Raw genomic sequence first — 19,223 nt, forward strand, 5'->3', positions numbered from 1 at the left:
ACAAAATGAAAAGTTAGTAAATCAGATACCTAAAAGCACACCAGTTAAGACTCAGGATTAAAATTCTATGTTACTGCTACATGGAATATAACAATAGGATTGTGAGTAGTTTTTAACATACTCTATTGAAATGGATATTATAATTAAATCTGATTCATTTGGGAAGTGGATTTACTTATTTGTTTGGAATAGAACAAGTATGGATGATATGCTATATAATTACAGGTGATTTTGTTTAATGACCACTTGTTCAGCAACTGTTAGAACTTACAATTGTGTTGAACAAGTGTTAAAAGACTGGATCTTTATTATTATTTATTTGTAATATTTGATTGATGGATGGATGGTAATGGAAGTTGTTGAGAGATCAAGATCTAGGATGACTGCACTACCACAATCTGTCTCTGTTAAAAGTCATTGACAAGTTCAATCAATGTTGGCTCTAAACCAGGGGTCTCCAACCTTGGCAACTTTAAGACTTCTGGACTTCAACTCCCAGAATTCCTCAGCCAGCAAAGCTGCGAGTTCTGGGAGTTGAAGTCCACAAGTCTTAAAGTTGCCAAGGTTGGAGACCCCTGCTCTAAACTATGCCCTGATCTGAAATCCAAGTGCAAAAGATCCAGATAATTTTCTCCAGGGCCCTCTGGAGCTATAGTTTGACCACCTTTTCAACAACCATACCTTTTAAAAAAAGGGAACTGAACAAACTGAACTGTTGGAAAGCTGCACAGAGCTGTACATATTGAAATTAGACAAACAGTTCTTTAACCTGTTGCCATCTTTACTCTTTCTCCATTTATCTCTATGCATGGGTGGGTGGGTGGGTGGAGAAATCTGCTTTCTAAAAATATCTTTATATTCTTATGTCTGACAGAAATATCAGAACTAAAAGTGAATAACCCTTGAATAGTCACAAATTACAACTGGTGTGCAGTTCAATCATATGCGTTACCACAGGTCCTCCTTGAACCCTAGAAACTGCTTCTTATACAGACCTCCTCAAACAAAATGGAAAGATTTCTGTTATCTCATATGAAAGTTTGGTTCTTACGCTTTCTTAAGAGCTTTCTTCAGTTATAATAAGTATTTATACTTATCAGAGTTGAATTTCTCAATTACTGCTTCTGAAGCTTCAAGAACTGGCCAGGAGAAGCCTGACAGATAGGTTAATCAGATAACTTTCCAAAAATAACAAAGCACATTTACTGATGTACTGTAGATTTGAAGTATCTATTTTGATTTCTATAATTTATATGGTTCCAATATTTTGTTCACTGTTTTGTTTTAAACTATAAATGTACTGTTAAACATTTTTAAAAGAAATTTGTATGTACTGACGTGAATTGGAACAAATGAATCGAATTATTGCCTCCACAATTGCTTAATTCAGGTCTAAAGACCTAAGAAAATAAAAAATCATGTCAATATCTAACCTGATTCAGCAGCAAAATATGAATGCATAATCAATGTCAGACTTCTTTTATATAATAACAACTTTGTATGTTATTTTAACGAACTACACACAGAAGATCTTAAACTAAGTCAGAATCTAAAAATAAACAGAATCATCTATTCAGATGGTAATTACTTGGATAGAACCATTTATAATGTTATACTCCCGCTCAAAAAAAAATTAGCACCATCAAAAGTCTAAAAAGAAGTTAACTTGTATATTCAAGTCTATACGTATAATACCTATCAATACTTTCACGCTATATATGTATAATAGTGACACTAATGTGTATAATATTTGAACATACAACACATATTAATAAAGAAAATTCCATAATATATATTTTGTCGGGAGTGATTACTTGAAAATGATTACCGTTGTCAGGAATGGTTGAAAGCTTAAGACCTTTCCAATACTGGAAGGACTCAGATCGATTATGGTTTCAAAGTCAATTTGAAATTCTGTGAGTAAACAGAAGTAGACCAAACTACCTTATCAGATATACAGTTCTCTACTGAGGTTTTTTTACAATTGTAATTTTTTAAAGATATAGTTCAGCAATGCTAGCAGAGGCTATTTCTATTTTGAAACAATGATGAATCAATGTGACATGGGCAGTGGTTAAGTTCGAATTCTCGTCTTATCACCTCAGACTTCTTCAAACAAATCCCTCAACTTTCCAGGTGTGTTAAGATAACAATTAAAAACTGTGGGGCTTGGGGGTATGTTGTACTCTTGAAATCTTTAATTTCAAAAACTAAAATATTAATTTTAAAGGTGATCTGGGATCCTCCAGGATCTTCCATTTTGTATTTATTTAAATGTATACCCAGCCCATTTCTTGAGCGATATAACTATATTCTATTCTTTATTGATAATTGGAATCACTAAAAGGTGGGCTTGCATAATGCCTGTATTAATGTATAAAACTGAATGATTCAATCAAAATATTATGGTTGAGCATCAAATGAGAAAATAGGCTGCTTTGGGACAACTGAGGGCTTGAGCAATGCATCAAAGTTGCCCATTTTCTAGGAAGTGTATAGGACTAAAATTATTATAGCATGGAGAGGTAGACTCTATGATCACTACTTCATGCACATAATGTTATCAACACCATCTATGCTTGGACATTTTTAAAAAGAAATTTGTATGTACTGACGTGAATTGGAACAAATGAATCGAATTATTGCCTCCACAATTGCTTAATTCAGGTCTAAAGACCTAAGAAAATAAAAAATCATGTCAATATCTAACCTGATTCAGCAGCAAAATATGAATGCATAATCAATGTCAGACTTCTTTTATATAATAACAACTTTGTATGTTATTTTAACGAACTACACACAGAAGATCTTAAACTAAGTCAGAATCTAAAAATAAACAGAATCATCTATTCAGATGGTAATTACTTGGATAGAACCATTTATAATGTTATACTCCCGCTCAAAAAAAAATTAGCACCATCAAAAGTCTAAAAAGAAGTTAACTTGTATATTCAAGTCTATACGTATAATACCTATCAATACTTTCACGCTATATATGTATAATAGTGACACTAATGTGTATAATATTTGAACATACAACACATATTAATAAAGAAAATTCCATAATATATATATTTTGTCGGGAGTGATTACTTGAAAATGATTACCGTTGTCAGGAATGGTTGAAAGCTTAAGACCTTTCCAATACTGGAAGGACTCAGATCGATTATGGTTTCAAAGTCAATTTGAAATTCTGTGAGTAAACAGAAGTAGACCAAACTACCTTATCAGATATACAGTTCTCTACTGAGGTTTTTTTACAATTGTAATTTTTTAAAGATATAGTTCAGCAATGCTAGCAGAGGCTATTTCTATTTTGAAACAATGATGAATCAATGTGACATGGGCAGTGGTTAAGTTCGAATTCTCGTCTTATCACCTCAGACTTCTTCAAACAAATCCCTCAACTTTCCAGGTGTGTTAAGATAACAATTAAAAACTGTGGGGCTTGGGGGTATGTTGTACTCTTGAAATCTTTAATTTCAAAAACTAAAATATTAATTTTAAAGGTGATCTGGGATCCTCCAGGATCTTCCATTTTGTATTTATTTAAATGTATACCCAGCCCATTTCTTGAGCGATATAACTATATTCTATTCTTTATTGATAATTGGAATCACTAAAAGGTGGGCTTGCATAATGCCTGTATTAATGTATAAAACTGAATGATTCAATCAAAATATTATGGTTGAGCATCAAATGAGAAAATAGGCTGCTTTGGGACAACTGCGCAGGGCTTGAGCAATGCATCAAAGTTGCCCATTTTTCTAGGAAGTGTATAGGACTAAAATTATTATAGCATGGAGAGGTAGACTCTATGATCACTACTTCATGCACATAATGTTATCAACACCATCTATGCTTGGACATTTTTTTTAAAAAAGCCAAATGAAATCCAGGTCTTGCTCTTTTCATCTTTTTCTAAGCACATTCAGTTGTAGAACTTGCCTGAAGAAACTATTACAAAGGGAAGTTACTTAAAATTCTGAGCTTGAGCTTGTTGTTTATTTCACATTCTCCATGTGTATTCTTGACAACTTTAAAAAGAGAAAGACTGAATTTTTCACACGCCTTGCTATTTTATGATTTAAATGAGTCTTTTTTATTTTACTGATTGTGATCTGAAGCTTGGCAACAAACCCAGAAATTACCCTGAAATAAATTCAGGAAAAAGAAAACAAGCTAAACTTTCTCACCAACAAATCCTTGGAGTGACTGATCCTTAAGAAATATTTCCCCACTTCTTAACATCAGTTCAATCAGCTTTGGAGGACATGCTTTACCTTTGGTTCAGAATTACGAGTGGACTGAATTATACCATTCCCTCTAGATTAAGGATCTGGTTGAATACATATTAAATACTACAGGTAGTTCTTGAATTATGACAATTAGGAGGAGAATTTCTACTGCTAAGCAAGAGGGTTGTTAATAGTCATACCCAATTTTGCAACTTTTGCAAAAAACAAATCAGCGCAGTTGTTAAGTGAATCATGCAGCTGTTAAGCAAATAAAGATTTCCCCATTGACTTTGCTCGTTGGAAATTGGCTAAGAAGATCACAAATGTCAATCATATGAACTTGGAAGGCTGAAACATGCTGGTTGCTGGGCAACCAAATTTTGATCACACAGCTGTGTAAATGCTGTGATGCTTGTAAGAGCAATGACTAGTTATAAGTCACTTTTTCAGAGCTGTTGTAATGTCAAAGAATTGCTAAATGAATAGTTGTAAGTCTAGAACAACCTGTAATTTGGAGATTATGAATTTATGCCTGGGTCCAAAAATTAGGTGTGCTCTTATCAATGAACTGTTAAAATTCATGCGTCAGATGAAGAAAATTTAAGCATATTAAACTTACTTTGAATTTGCATAAATTGTGTTTTTGCTGCAGAGCTCTCGAAGGACTACACAATTTAAAATATAATACAATCAAAGCCACATAACAAAAGTAAACCAAATAGTATTATAAACTATGAAAGGCCCTGTAAACATACCTTTTTAACCCATCTAAAATTAAGTAGAATCAGTGTTTTCTCTCAGAAAGAAGTTCTATCTTCTGAATGCTACTACAAAGAAAACTGTCTCATAGACTCACCAAATTAGTCTCTGCTGATAATCAGACCGTCTCTCTCTCTCTATTTTCTTCTTGAACAACTGCCTATTATGAACTATAGTGAATTCAAAGGTCCTGGGTGCACTTACCATATTTTCTAACATGCCTTGAATTCTTCCCATCCTGAGAAAGCTGATACTTCTCTAACAAACCAGTATAGAATCTCAGGGAATGAAGCTTCTAGCAAGATTTTTTTGACTTCTTCACCAAAGCATCTCAAGTGTGCTAGGCGATGATGGAACAGATGTCTGCTCTCCAAGGTCCTGAAGCCTGATAGTTGAAGAACTGGATAGAAACCTGCTATCTCCACCTTCCCATTTAGTTGGTTCTTGTCGTGTACTCCTCACCATGGCCAACTTGCCGCAGGACAATTCAACACAGGACAACTTAACACAGGACAATTTATCAATTCAATTATTTTAAATAAATAAAAATATTTTAATTTTTATTATTCAGATTTCATTTTGCCCCTCCTTTTACATCCTTTCTTTAATGATTCTATCCCACCATTTCTTGGATAGCAGTATAACTCTTGACTTGCTGTGTGTTGTCCCATAGCGATTTGGCCATGTCAAGTTGTCCCATGGTGAGTTGTCTGCTGGAAGAGCTGGGTAGGAGGTGCCATGCCATTCAGGAATGGCAAACAGGGGAGGCAGTGCAGACTGTAAGGGTGTGTGGGGCTGTCCAAGAGCCACTACAATTGAGTGGGTACAGTTGGGTTGTGGCTTGGGAAAAGTACTTGGGAGTGCACAAGAGTCAGGAAAGATGCACAGGGGGTGGTATGGGTCAGAACATTGCACTGGTATGTGCAAATAGATGCTCCATAGGTAATTAAAGGCATGCATGGGGCTGCACGGAAGCCATGGGAGTGACAGACGGAAGTTTGTAGGAGAGTGGCATGGGTCAGGAATGGTCTATGGATGTTCCTTCTTCTGTGTTCCTCTATTCTGTTCCCCTCCCCTTTCCAAAAGGCAAACAAGTGACTGCGGCTGGCTGGAGGGGACGGGAAACAAGAGATTGTGAGACTGACTGGGAAACAGTCCCAGAATTTTGAAAATGAAGATTTATTTATTTATTTATTTATTTTTTCAAATTTATATACCGCCCTATCTCCCTAAGGACTCAGGGCGGTTCACAGGCAGTTAAAATACATATAAGTACAGATTAAAAACAACAATTAAAAAACTTATTCTATTGCCCAAATTTAAAATAGTATAAATAATAAAAACCCCTTAAAACCCATAACTTTAAAATCTAATCCAGTCCCGCGCAGATGAATAAATATGTTTTAAGCTCGCGACGAAAGGTTCGGAGGTCCGGAAGTTGACGAAGTCCTGGAGGGAGTTCGTTCCAGAGGGTGGGAGCCCCCACAGAGAAGGTCCTTCCCCTGGGTGTCGCCAGACGGCACTGCCTAGCTGACGGCACCCTGAGGAGTCCCTCTCTGTGAGAGCGCACGCGTCGGTGGGAGGTATTTGGTAGCAGTAGGCGGTCCCGTAAATAGCCCGGCCCTATGCCATGGAGCGCTTTAAAGATTGTCACCAGCACCTTGAAGTGCACCCGGAAGGCCACAGGTAGCCAGTGCAGTCTGCGCAGATAGGTGTCATGCGGGAGCCACGAGGGGCTCCCTCTATCACCCGCGCAGCCGCATTCTGGACTAACTGAAGCCCCCGGATGCCCCTCAAGGGAAGCCCCATGTAGAGAGCATTGCAGTAATCCAGGCGAGACGTCACGAGGGCGTGAGTGACCGTGCATAAGGCATCCCGGTCTAGAAAGGGGCGCAACTGGCGCACCAGGCGAACCTGGTGGAAAGCTCTCCTGGAGACGGCCGTCAAATGGTCTTCAAAAGACAGCCGTTCATCCAGGAGAACGCCCAGATTGCGCACCCTCTCCATCGGGGCCAGTGACTCGCCCCCAACAGTCAGCCGAGGACTCAGCTGACTGTACCAGGATTGAGCTTGAGCCTGTTTCTCCCCATCTAGACCCGTACGGCTTCCAAACACCGGGACAGCACTTCGATAGCTTCATTGGGGTGGCCCGGTGTGGAAAAGTACAGCTGGGTGTCATCAGCGTACAGCTGGTACCTCACACCGAAACCACTGATGATCTCACCCAGCGGCTTCATATAGATGTTGAACAGAAGGGGCGAGAGAATCGATCCCTGCGGCACCCCACAAGTGAGGCGCCTCGGGGCCGACCTCTGCCCCCCTGTCAACACCGTCTGCGGCCGGTCGGAGAGATAGGAGGAGAACCACCGATAAACGGTGCCTCCCACTCCCAATATCTCCAACCGGCGCAGCAGGATACCATGGTCGATGGTATCGAAAGCCGCTGAGAGGTCTAATAGGACCAGGACAGAGGAACAACCCCTATCCCTGGCCCTCCAGAGATCATCCACCAACGCGACCAAAGCCGTCTCCGTGCTGTAGCCGGGCCGGAAACCGGACTGGAACGGGTCTAGATAGACAGTTTCATCCAGGTGCAGGGGAAACTGATATGCCACCATACTCTCTACAACCTTCACCGCGAAGCGAAGGTTGGAGACCGGACGATAATTACCTAAAACAGCCGGGTCCAGGGAGGGCTTCTTGAGGAGGGGCCTCACCACCGCCTCTTTCAAGGCGGCCGGAAAGACTCCCTCCAACAAGGAGGCATTCGTAATCGCCTGGAGCCAGCCTCGTGTCACCTCCTGAGTGGCCAGCACCAGCCAGGAGGGGCACGGGTCCAGTAAACACGTGGTGGCATTCAGCCTACCCAACAACCTGTCCATGTCCTCGGGAGCCACAGGGTCAAACTCATCCCAGAAAATGTCACCAAGACCACCCTCAGACGCCTCATCTGAATCATCGCAATTTTGGTCTAGACCGTCTCGAAGCTGAACGATTTTATCGTATAGATAACCGTTAAACTCCTCAGCACGTCCCTGCAACGGGTCATCCCGCTCCCCCTGGTGAAGGAGGGAATGGGTCACCCGAAACAGGGCAGCTGGGCGGTTATCTGCCGACGCAATGAGGGAGGAGGCGAGCAACGCCGCTTCCCTCAGTGCCACCAGGTAGGTCCTAGTATAGGACCTAACTAGTGTCCGATCAGCCTCTAAACGGCTAGACCTCCAGGAGCTCTAGGCATCTTCTCCGCGTTTCATCCCCTCAGCTCCTCGGAGAACCAAGGAGCCGGTTGGGATCTGCGCCGGGTCAGAGGTCGCAGAGGCACGACACGGTCTAGCCCCAGCCGCAGCCCGTTGCCAGGCTGCGGCTAGTTCCTCTGCCGTGCCGTGAGCCAGACCCTCAGGAAGTGGCCCAAGCTCCGTCCGGAACCTCTCCAGGTCCATCAGGCGCCTGGGACGGAACCAACGTTGTGGTTCCGTCTCCCTGCGGTGTTGAGTGGCGGTCAGAAAGTCCAGGCGAAGGAGAGAGTGATCTGACCATGACAAAGGTTCTATGACTACATCTCTCAAATCCAGATCCTTCAACCACTGACCAGAGATAAAAATAAGATCCAGAGTGCCACCCCCGATGTGAGTGGGGCCATCCACTACTTGAGTCAGGTCCAAGGCCGTCATGGAAGCCATGAACTCCCGAGCCACTGTCGATGACGAGCCGGCAGATGGCAAGTTAAAGTCCCCCATGACTAAAAGTCTGGGGGTCTCCACTGCCACCCCGGCAAGCACCTCCAGGAGCTCGGGCAGGGCAGCTGTCACGCAGCAAGGAGCCAGGTACGTGACCAGCAAGCCCATCTGACACCTATGACCCCATCTCACAAAGAGGGATTCACACCCGGCGATCTGAGGTACAGTGGTCTCCCTCGGCTCTAGACTCTCTTTAATAGCAACCGCCACCCCCCCACCCCTACCCTGGGCCCTCGGCTGATGGAATGCACGGAAACCCGGTGGGCACATTTCGACCAGGGGCACGCCCCCTTCAGTGCCCAACCAGGTTGAGGGTTGTGATCTCAGCAGCAGCCAGTAACAATGAAGCAGTCACAACTTTCCCAAAATGTTCGGACCGTGATCAGGAGACATGGGTCCCAGATTTTGGACACATTCTATAAATCAATCCATTTGAAGTACCTTTGTTCAAAAATTGTGGGCCTATGAAGCACCATTTTGCCAAGATAAAGGTCATGACAATGAGCATTTTAGTAGTATGTAGATTATCTGACTGTAACTTTGAGCAGATAATGAAATATTTGATAAAACAGGACAGAAATTATTATGTCTAGGCACTAAAGCATATAACAAACAACATGATCGTCTCATTTTAATTTAAGACTGTTGTCACACATGGTGCACGATGATTGCATGAATTAACAAATTTGTGAGTCTGTGATTATACTGATAAGAATTATAACTACTGTGCTATGATTATGTACCCCCAATTTTGCCAAGTGTCTAGTTACAGAACTGTGTCTGCTCTTTTGATTTCACAGCAATTATTTCTGGATAGGTTTGCTAAGGAGCTCATTGTCATTCTCATTATAAGATTTATTTTTTTTTGGTGCAGATTCTACTTTGTATCATTTGGAACCAGTTTGGTCTAATAGTTAAAACTTGAGGCTAGAAACCAGGACACTGTTCTAGTCTCAATTTACACATGAAAGTCAACTGGGTGACTTTGGGTAAGTCACTTTCTCAACCCATGCCAGATTCAGTCAACAAGTCAGTTGGTCAATTCCTGTTACAAGCAATGGACTAATATTCAATTTATGAAAAAAAAAAAAGCAGACCCAGCACTTGTGGAAAAATGCTAAGAAGGGGGAAAAATCATTGTGAGTCATTAGTTTCTATTCTCTACTGAACACAACAATTCCATTGACTGCCCAAATGCTGCGTCAACGTCAGCACCTACATACAGCATTTTACACAAAGAAAAAGAGAAAAGTATTCCAACAATGTATTCTGGTCAGCAGAAAATCAAATGAACTATGCACAATGTGTGAACAATATGCAGAGATGCATCCAGCTATGCTTTCCTTAGACATCAAGGAAATTTTTAGGAACAGCTATAGGTAAGGACAGACAGCAATAAATAATATACATCTAATTAAAACTTACTCTATGTTCAAGGATAGCACAGGAAAAGCTAGGTGACAAGAAATCAACTAATTGTTTTCTGATTTTTACTATTCTGAAGTTCTTTCCAAAGAAATGTTTTAGAGCCGATGGGCCATACTTAATAGCTATGGTTCAATAATTAATACTTATCTTTATTAAAGTAAGATTCTAATAGAAATCATAAGTCATATTTCTTACAAACACGTAACAAGAGATAAATATTTTTGACCCCAATGATATGAATTCCTAAAACATCTAGGAAGTGGTGTTATAGACATAAATAGTATAGCCTCTGTTTAAGACATAATATTGAGCCAAACTGCCCTTTCAATTCAATATCCACATGAAAATTATTTCATTTCTTCTCCTGCAAAATGACTCTGTCTCTTTGTCGTCCCACAAACATTTCTATCTGTGTTTCTGCTCACTGGGTGAAGTAGTTGTTACATATCGTTTATATATGCCACCCACACTTATATCTACTTTAAATGGCCAACAGCATCCTTTCAAATTTACTGAAATTAAAGGACAATTTTTGACAATCATGCTTTCCTGACTGAATAATAATATTATTGATTGAATTTATAAGTTGCCCAACTCCTGGCAACTCTGGGCAGTTGACAATTGTTAAAACATTTGAAAAGCAGAGAATACAAAAAACTCAAAAACAGCACAAGGCAAGATTGACCCAGAGAAGGAACAGAATGTAAGAAAGGGGCATCGACTGGTCTTTTCAAAGACTTGGGCAAAGATCCAGGTCTTTAAAGCCTTTTGAAATACCAATAGGTTGGGACTCATTTGGATTTGAGCTCATTTCAGAGGATAGGCACTACTACAGAGAAGATGGTCTTCTGGGGTTCCAATAGATGGCATTGTTTCATTGATGGAACCCAGAGCACGCTGACCATGTCAGATTGAAACAGTTGGGCTGATACTTTGGGAGACAAGTGGCCCCTCAAATAATCTTTGCCATGGAAGAGTCTATAGGCCTTGAATGGGACTCAGAAGCAAAATGGCAACCAATGCAGCTTGCAAAGAAAAAGTGTTAAATTCTTGTCAATATATTTTTTCACTAGTTTGCTTCTGGGTTACTTCATTGTTTAGTCCTAAACTGTTTTCTTCTAAAATGTAGTCACAGAATCTGCAAAGCTCTAATCCTAAGTAGCAGTCCTGTACGCAGGCTGAGCAAAACCAATTTACAGCTCCAGGATTTTTGTCAGCAAATATTATTCCCCTCACCTTGATAGTTTATGAGCAGCTTCATTATTTTGAACTGCACATTTTTTCTCCTCCCACAAACTACAATAATCTGCAGACAAACTGTATATTCAGCAAAAGATGGTGGCATGCCAAGACTTCAGTGGCTTCCTCTTTAATATTCATATGAACCTTTGTCATACCGCCCAACTAATTGCCATCCTACTATATAACAGCCACATAATAAAGCACTTATTCTGAATCTATTTTACTCACAACTTTCTGTAATGGTCTAACACTAAACCATAGTGGCTTTTGTAGGAAGCTATCTGTAGGTACACTGTTTAGTCCAATCTCAAAGAGATTGAACATTCTTGTATAAGAATTGTCATATGTTTCTGTGGTTTGACTTTTAGGAAAAACTTCAGCAAGGTTTAATCTATTCGTGTGAGAAACTTAAGCCAGAGTAAAATAAATTCTTGACATGATTTCACACTTTGTTCAAGTAATAATGTATGACAATTTAAGAATTCATATTTTATATAAAATCATTTCTATTTAAAAACATAGGAGAAAAGTACTGATCAAAATATATTTAAAAACTCAAATGCAAACGATGCCGAAATTCTACATTAAAAGGGTGAAGACTTTGACTATAATTTAATAGGCTGAATTAAAGATAAATCTCTTACAGATTTTCATGAAAGCTGAAACAAAGGAAGGTAGTGACTCTGAAGGAAGTGTATTCTACAGTGAAAAACATGGAACAGCCGCATACCACTCTAATGGTTCATTGCAATCATTGGGATGTCTTCAGAATTTCAAACAATAGCATTTCAGCCTTATTGACAATGCTAGGTATGCTACAACTGAGTTCCATGTTGAATTTGATAACAGCATCATAAAAGGCATCTCCAACATGCCATGAAATATTTTCTGCATGTAACAAGACTATATTAATTTGGCAAATTCATAATACAGGCAGTATTTTATATAGCCATGCTATAAGCCATTGGCCTCTGGTGGCTCAGACTGCTAAGACAGTCTGTTATTAACAGCAGCTGCTTGCAATTATTGCAGGTTCAAGTCCCACCAGGCCCAAGGTTGACTCAGCCTTCCATCCTTTATAAGGTAGGTAAGATGAGGACCCAGATTGTTGGGGGCAATAAGTTGACTTTGTATATAATATACAAATGGATAAAGACTATTGCTTGACATAGTGTAAGCCGCCCTGAGTCTTCGGAGAAGGGCAGGATATAAATGCAAATTTAAAAAAAGAGTTAAAAACAATATCTGAGACTTGAACTTAGGAATCAGTTGGCATTTATTTAGCGCAGGGTGGTGGTGCATTGAAACCCAGGAGTCTACAATGCTATCACAGAGTAGATATTTGGCTGCCTAAGACTGCTAGCTTGTTCAGTTTGCACTTGTATGCTATCAAGGGTTTACCACAGGGGGACAATTAGCTCTGCACAGAGTGACTAACAACGTTCTAAAGGAGAGTTGGTGTCATCTGGGGCTTTTCTCGTCCAATTTTGCCTCTCAGTCAGTCAGGTCTGGTACCACTTACTTCCTTGCGTCTGCATGAATCACCATTAGTTTTTTCCCCATCAGAGTGGTACCTATTTACTTGCATTTTGCACATTTTTGAACTGCTATGTTGGCAGTATCTGAGGCAAGTGACGGGAGCTCACTCTGTCACGTGGTGCTAGGACTCGAACCACTAGAGTACAGAAAGCCAACTTTCTCCAGTTGGCAAATCCAGCGTCTTTAAGCTTAAAATACATGAAACCGCTATTCCACAACTACATTACCTGCTTTTTAAAACAGAGATGAATAATAGCTTTTTACACTTCTATCCAACCTCTTTCCCAATGCTATTATTGGATTTGGCACGCATAAGTTATACTCTAAATTTGTAGCTTATCCACCTGTCCACAAGAATCATGAGATGGGCTGTCACCTGAAATTTACCTAGACTGAACTTACAGAAGAAATAATGCACAACTGTTCACCTTAATCTCTGGCTCTATGTATTAATCAATGTCAACAAACGGTCAAAATAGGTGAAAAAATCAAGTTACTTAATTTAATTCCAAAGACTCTAAAAAAGACATAACTTTTCTTGGTATGCTATGATATTCAAAATAGCTTTGTATTTCAACTTTGTGGTATATTTTCTGTCATTCCTGAATTTGATTTTTGGCTTCTCTATAGTTATATTTCTATAATGTAGAATACAGTTTGATACAAAAAAAAAGTCCTCTTTTGGATAGACTGAATTTTTGCCTGTCTTTGACATTGAATATTATAAAGGCTTGTTATAAGTCCTAGTAATATATAAAGGGAGTCTGAGTAAAACAATTAACACTAAAATTTAATCCTGTTCCACTTTATAAATAAAATCATTAACAATGTGAAAAAACTGTTGTCCTGTAGCTTCAAGAGAGAATGTGTGACTGGCCATAAACTCAGTGGAATAGGGACTTGAAACTGAATCTTCTTTGTCCAAATTCAACAATCCTATGCTACCTTTGTTCTACATATTAACTGTGGAAGACCACTTATAAGAAAAGGATAAAAGTCAGACACTTGCTAGTTTTTCCTTAGAAACTAGGAACTCGGCAGATGAGGATATCATGATTCTTCCTATGGTATACTGATACTATATAGCAATAGCATATAGTCTTATACACCGTGTCATAGTGCTTTACACAGCACTCTATGCAGTTTAGAATTAGCATACTGTCCCATTTTAGTGGGTCCTCATTTTAGTGACCTCGAAAGGTTGGAAGGCGGAGTCAGCCTTGAGCCAGTCAGAATCAAAATCCTGGCAGTGGGCAGAGCTAGCTTGCCATACTGCATTCTAATCACTGCTCTATCATGGTACCACATGCACATAATGGGGGGGAAAACTCATGAAAACCAATGGTATCTTCCGTGAATTCAATTACCTCAGTATCTTTATCATGCAGAGGAAATCTAGGTATAAGGAGTTTACATTTTCAGTGGATTTTTTTTTTAGCAGATAAAGATATTTTTATGTCTCTAAGTGAGGCCAGGCAATGAATCCAATATTGGGAGTTAGGTCTTATCTATGTTCCTCACCTTGTCCAGTGTTACCTTTCCCTTCATAACAAATGGTGAATCTCCAAATAGACAAGCTACCGTTGGATTCCTATGTCTGGCTGCTATTGTGCCTGTAAATAATTCTTTAGTGCTGGCCAGGCTTCCTATCCCACATGACTTTTCTTTTTCTTTTTTAAAAGGAAAGTAGAAGGGTATAAAACAAAGCATCTGCCTGCAGAATTTCCACCCCAATAACTCCCCAAACACTATGCCTAAAATAGGAGGCTGCAGTGCCCAGCACTTAATTTGATGATACGTCTACCTATCCAAAAATAGGACAAAGGTAAGCAGCGATAGAAGGAAACTTCCTGTTGGAGAAGCTGATCACGGAAATCACTTGGCATTCAAGTAACTCTACCCTGTGCAATTTATAATTTTAGCGCAACCATTTTATGACGGTTCTCCAAGTATGGCCTCAACAATCCTGGTGTTCCCACAACAGAAAAAGGTGGAATATCCCGGAGGTATGCCAGGTATGAATGCAGGAGGTGCACTGCAATAGTCATGATACCTTATTCAGAATATATATCCTAAATACTCTGCTACTGAACTACAAGTTTAGCTCAGAATGGTATTCTAACTGAACGCATACTTAATCTGTGTGCATCTATAGTTCATCCCTCAATCATGGTATCATATTTTTGAAATAACCTGTTGTGTCTTGCCCGCCCTCAGAGCAGCCGGGGCCTTCTTACCTGCTCCCCAACACTGAGGAATGTATGCCTTCCGGCCCAAGTCCTGGCTCCATGCCCCCACAAACTGCAGAAGGAGGAGCATCTCCCTGCCCCAGCCCTGACTCCATGCCCAGGCAAACGGAGCAGCTAGACCCCTCCCCCTCCTCCACAGCAGGTGAGCCTGAGGAGGGTTTACTCCCAAGAACAGCTGATTGGAGTGACCCTCGCATCAGAAGATTGGAGAGGCGGAGGCAACAGAGGAAGGAGGGCAGGCCTTAATGAGTGCTGAGTCATGGAGCCACACCCCATGGCCTATATAAAGGAGCTACTTTCTGGCAGTCTCTGAGTCAGGCAAAAGTCAAACTTATCTTGCTGAAGTCACTTACTGGTCTCTTGCCTGCTCTGAGGACTTTGCTAGGACTTTGGGCAGAGCTGCAGAGGCAAGCCTGATTCGGATTTCCCGGACCCAGCCGTCAGCGGAGGAGTGGGACACGACATAACCTTAGCTCACCTCACTGATAAAACTGCAGGAATTTTCTGCAAGTTGTGCAACAATTAGAAGCACAAGGGTTCCATATAAATACTGGCAAGCCCTGGGTTGATTTCTTTACCGTAGAGTTCTCCAACCTTTCTGGCTTTGTGGACTGGTTAGGGGGTGAGGGCGGAGAGAGGTGATGGTTCTGCACTATTCTTGCAAGTGGGGATGTGCGCATGCGGAGTCTCGCCCACTCCTTCCATGGCCCGGTTTTGAATGATTCAAGGCCCAGTAGTGGGCCATAGTCTGGGGGTTGGAGACCCCTGCTTTACAGCTGCATTTTTCATTTTAGAATTAAAATTTGCCTTCTTTTATTTGATTATTTATTTATTATAATATGCCTCCTTTTATTTGAGCTTATGTATTCAGGATTCTCATCATCTGAATTTACTCTCTATTCTTTCCTCACCTCCTTTTTAACTACATAAACTCCTACAGAACACCCTAGTTCCAAAGAAAGTTTCATTATTCAACTATCTCAGCTAATAATAAATTAATCAGATCAGCTGAACCATGGTGAATACTGAAGGATGGAAGACAATTAAGCACAATTGCCAAGATTTATACTTGTCAATATAGGCTTCCGTTATAAGCACCCATTTTAAAACTTCTCCAATTATTTAGAAAACACCAATATTAATGATAAATAACAAGCAATACTTTTTGGTATGAGACCAAAGCCTTAATAGTCTATATGTAGACTCCCAGGAATTATATGTCTTTGGCCCCATAAGGAGGTTAAGATACTTAAACATATATTTATGAACATGAATCACTTCTGTATCATATTGATCCTCATTTTTATCAAAATGACATCTGATTGATTCTCCTTGGATTAAAGAGGGTTAAAAATTATGAAAGAGGGTTTCATTATTAAAAGAATAGTAAAATGTGGTATTTAGGCAGTATTAGGAATGCCTTCCAGTAAGCATTTTCCTTTTTCTAGTTTTGCTAACCAGAACAAATGCTGATTATTTATTCCTAGTTAATCATTTTCAACAAACAGAGGAAGCTTCCTTGATGCTCAACAGACTATTGGCATAACACATTTCACATTCTGGCACAAAGTGCATTTTCAAGCTGGAAACAATTTCATTTATTGAAGGGAAATCTAGACAATCACCCAAGGGGGGGAGGGGGGCTAATCTAAATGCTTCCAATATTGAAAGCATCCAACAGTAAATATGGGGGATGCTTCTTGGCACATTTTTTTGTAATTGAACACAGCTAGCATCAGGAGCCCAGAAATCTTTAGGGAAATGTAGCTGGTGAGAATCTCTATGAATTATTAGAACTTTGTTAAATATAATTAAATGGATGGTTACTAACCCAGCCTAGACAAAATTATTCAACTCAGAATTAAATATGACAATCTTACATTTGACAGTGCTTTCAGGATTTTTTTAGATGATCAAGACTGTTGAGGAAAAAAAAACCCGAAAACTCACTGATGAACGCTAGAAGGCAACCAAGAGACATAGATGTCAACTCTCTGCTGCTGCCTAGTGGTCATCTGACTTTATGCAGCCCAGATTTGCTAGGTAGATCTGTTATTCAGCACCCAGGAATAGAGCTCACTCTTCAAAATGTATAGCCAGCCTCCTCCACAAAACGTTGATTCTATTCTGAATCGGGTAGGTGAACTATTGCATATCTAATAAAGGAGAGCACATATTCCATGCTCGCTCGCTCCCATCCACCCAATACATTTAAAATTAACTTGCTAAAACCATGGCTCTGGGGAATTATATTTTTTGAGAACAGGTTCTTGAACGCATGCCATCAACCACTTACGGATACTTTATATCAACCAGGGCTGCAAATTTATGTGTATGAATTAAAATGGCTGCTTGTGCAGGAGAAAAATGGAGGTAAGGTAACCTTTAAGAGCAACTCTCGGAGTGGTAGCAGGAAAAACGAAGACACCGGTGGCGGGGGGGAGAGCAAGCAACAGTGAAATCGAGGAGGAATGATAGAGAATAACCCCCCCCACCCTCCGAACCGACCCTTCCCACTGTATATATAGCCTACCTTTCTATCAACGTAGAGTTAACATAAGCCACACAGTTTAAGCTCCGCAGCCAGCCCGATGGAATTTATTTTTGCCTACCGAAATCCCACGGACCACCTCGGATGCCTTTCATTGAAGCAACACGCAAATCTCCGAGGAGGCGCAATCCAGGATTCGCCCCACTGACTTTCGTCCCGGCTTTGCTCCCTTCTTTCCCCCCACCTCTCCTCCCGCCGCCCCTCCGACCGACTCGCGACTATTTTTAGGCAGCCGGAGAAAACAAGCGCTGACCCTTCGGGCTCGGGGAGGCGCCTTCTGCGCGCGAAAAGGCTGGGCTTTGCGCTGGGGGGGGGCGGGCTTGGGGGGGGAAGGCTTCTCGCTGCTGAAACCGAAGGACGCGCGTCCCGGCCCGCAAAAGGCGCGCGCTGCTCTGCGGGGGAACCAGCCGCCGTCCCCGCTACGAGAGCGGAGGCGGGCTGGCCGGCCCGAGGGAAGCTGGCGGGGATTCCGGCTTGGATTCCGACAGTTGAAACGCTCCTCGATTAGCTCCCGCTTTCCAGCAGCCCCGCCACGCGGGTTAAAAACGAACCACATTCACACGCCTCTGGCCAAGCACGTGCTACGCCCTCTCGTCCCGTCCCCCGCGGGCTCCTGTTCCCTTTCCCGTTTAGTTAACGCCTCGGGAGGAGAGCAACGTGCGCCTCGACTCACCTTTCCGACGACCGATTATTTAACGCGTCTGTTTGGCCTCTGGCTGCGGCTAAGCCGCGGCTGGGCGCTTGTTTTCAGCAGCTTATGGCCCAGCCGCCCCCTGCGGCTGAGGTTTTTAAAAGAACGCCGGGGAAGGAGGGCTCGCCAGGCAGATGCCCGGGGGAACTCCCGCTGTCAGTCATTCCCCAGCACACAGCTTGCAGCTGCTGGTTCCAAATTCACGGCAGTCCTGCTGCATGAAGTCAACTGCTGCTGCTGCTGCTGCTCCTCCTCCTCCTCCTCCCCCCCCCACCATAGCTTACCGCATTCAGCTTCTACACCGTGGAGGGGTGGCAAACAGGTTTCCTCCCCCCCCCTACTTTCCCGTGGAAATCTGGCTGGGTTGAAGATGCGCTTTCCTGAATTTCAAGGTGACGAGAGAAGTTCGGCGTTTCTCTTGAAGGTTCGCACGTACCAACCGTCCTTCCTGGAAATAGGGGACGCTTGGAAAGCCAAGGGAAATTCCCCACCCTCCCTTGGCTCCGACCCCGATTTAGGAGGAGGAATGGACTCTCCCACTCACTAGAACGCCTCTTTTCCCCCTCCTCGAATTTGTTTTCAAGGGCCGACTGTGCTGTGGCGTTGATGTGGAGAGGGAGCACCGGCGCTACTGCTTTCCTTTGGACCCCGAACGGGCTGGAGGACGATAAAAAGAAAACCTGGTTTTTCTTTTGCCTTGCAACCCGGTCTGGGGGGACGGGGCGGGGAAGGCAGGGCACAACCCTTTCCCATTGAAAAGTCTCCCAGAGTCTGTACAACTCTTTCAGC

At 41.7% G+C, this 19,223-nt stretch overlaps 1 protein-coding gene across 11 annotated transcripts in view; it reads right to left on the reverse strand.

Annotated features, from left to right (window-relative positions):
- Positions 1–18,848, reverse strand: part of PKIA (cAMP-dependent protein kinase inhibitor alpha) — a 37,948-nt gene extending 19,100 nt beyond the window's left edge. For 2 of the 11 annotated variants that reach the window (XM_058174824.1, XM_058174816.1), the window contains exon 1: positions 18,417–18,628. The gene's annotated coding sequence lies outside the window, so the exon portion shown is untranslated. Of the gene's footprint in view, positions 1–17,725; positions 17,876–18,416; positions 18,629–18,718 lie in introns of those variants that run through there. The other 9 variants (XM_058174825.1, XM_058174819.1, XM_058174823.1 and 6 more) reach the window with 8 other exon arrangements.
- Positions 18,849–19,223: the final 375 nt, after the last annotated feature.

This window comes from Ahaetulla prasina, chromosome 3, assembly GCF_028640845.1.
Source record: "Ahaetulla prasina isolate Xishuangbanna chromosome 3, ASM2864084v1, whole genome shotgun sequence".
Lineage (NCBI taxonomy): Eukaryota > Metazoa > Chordata > Lepidosauria > Squamata > Colubridae > Ahaetulla > Ahaetulla prasina.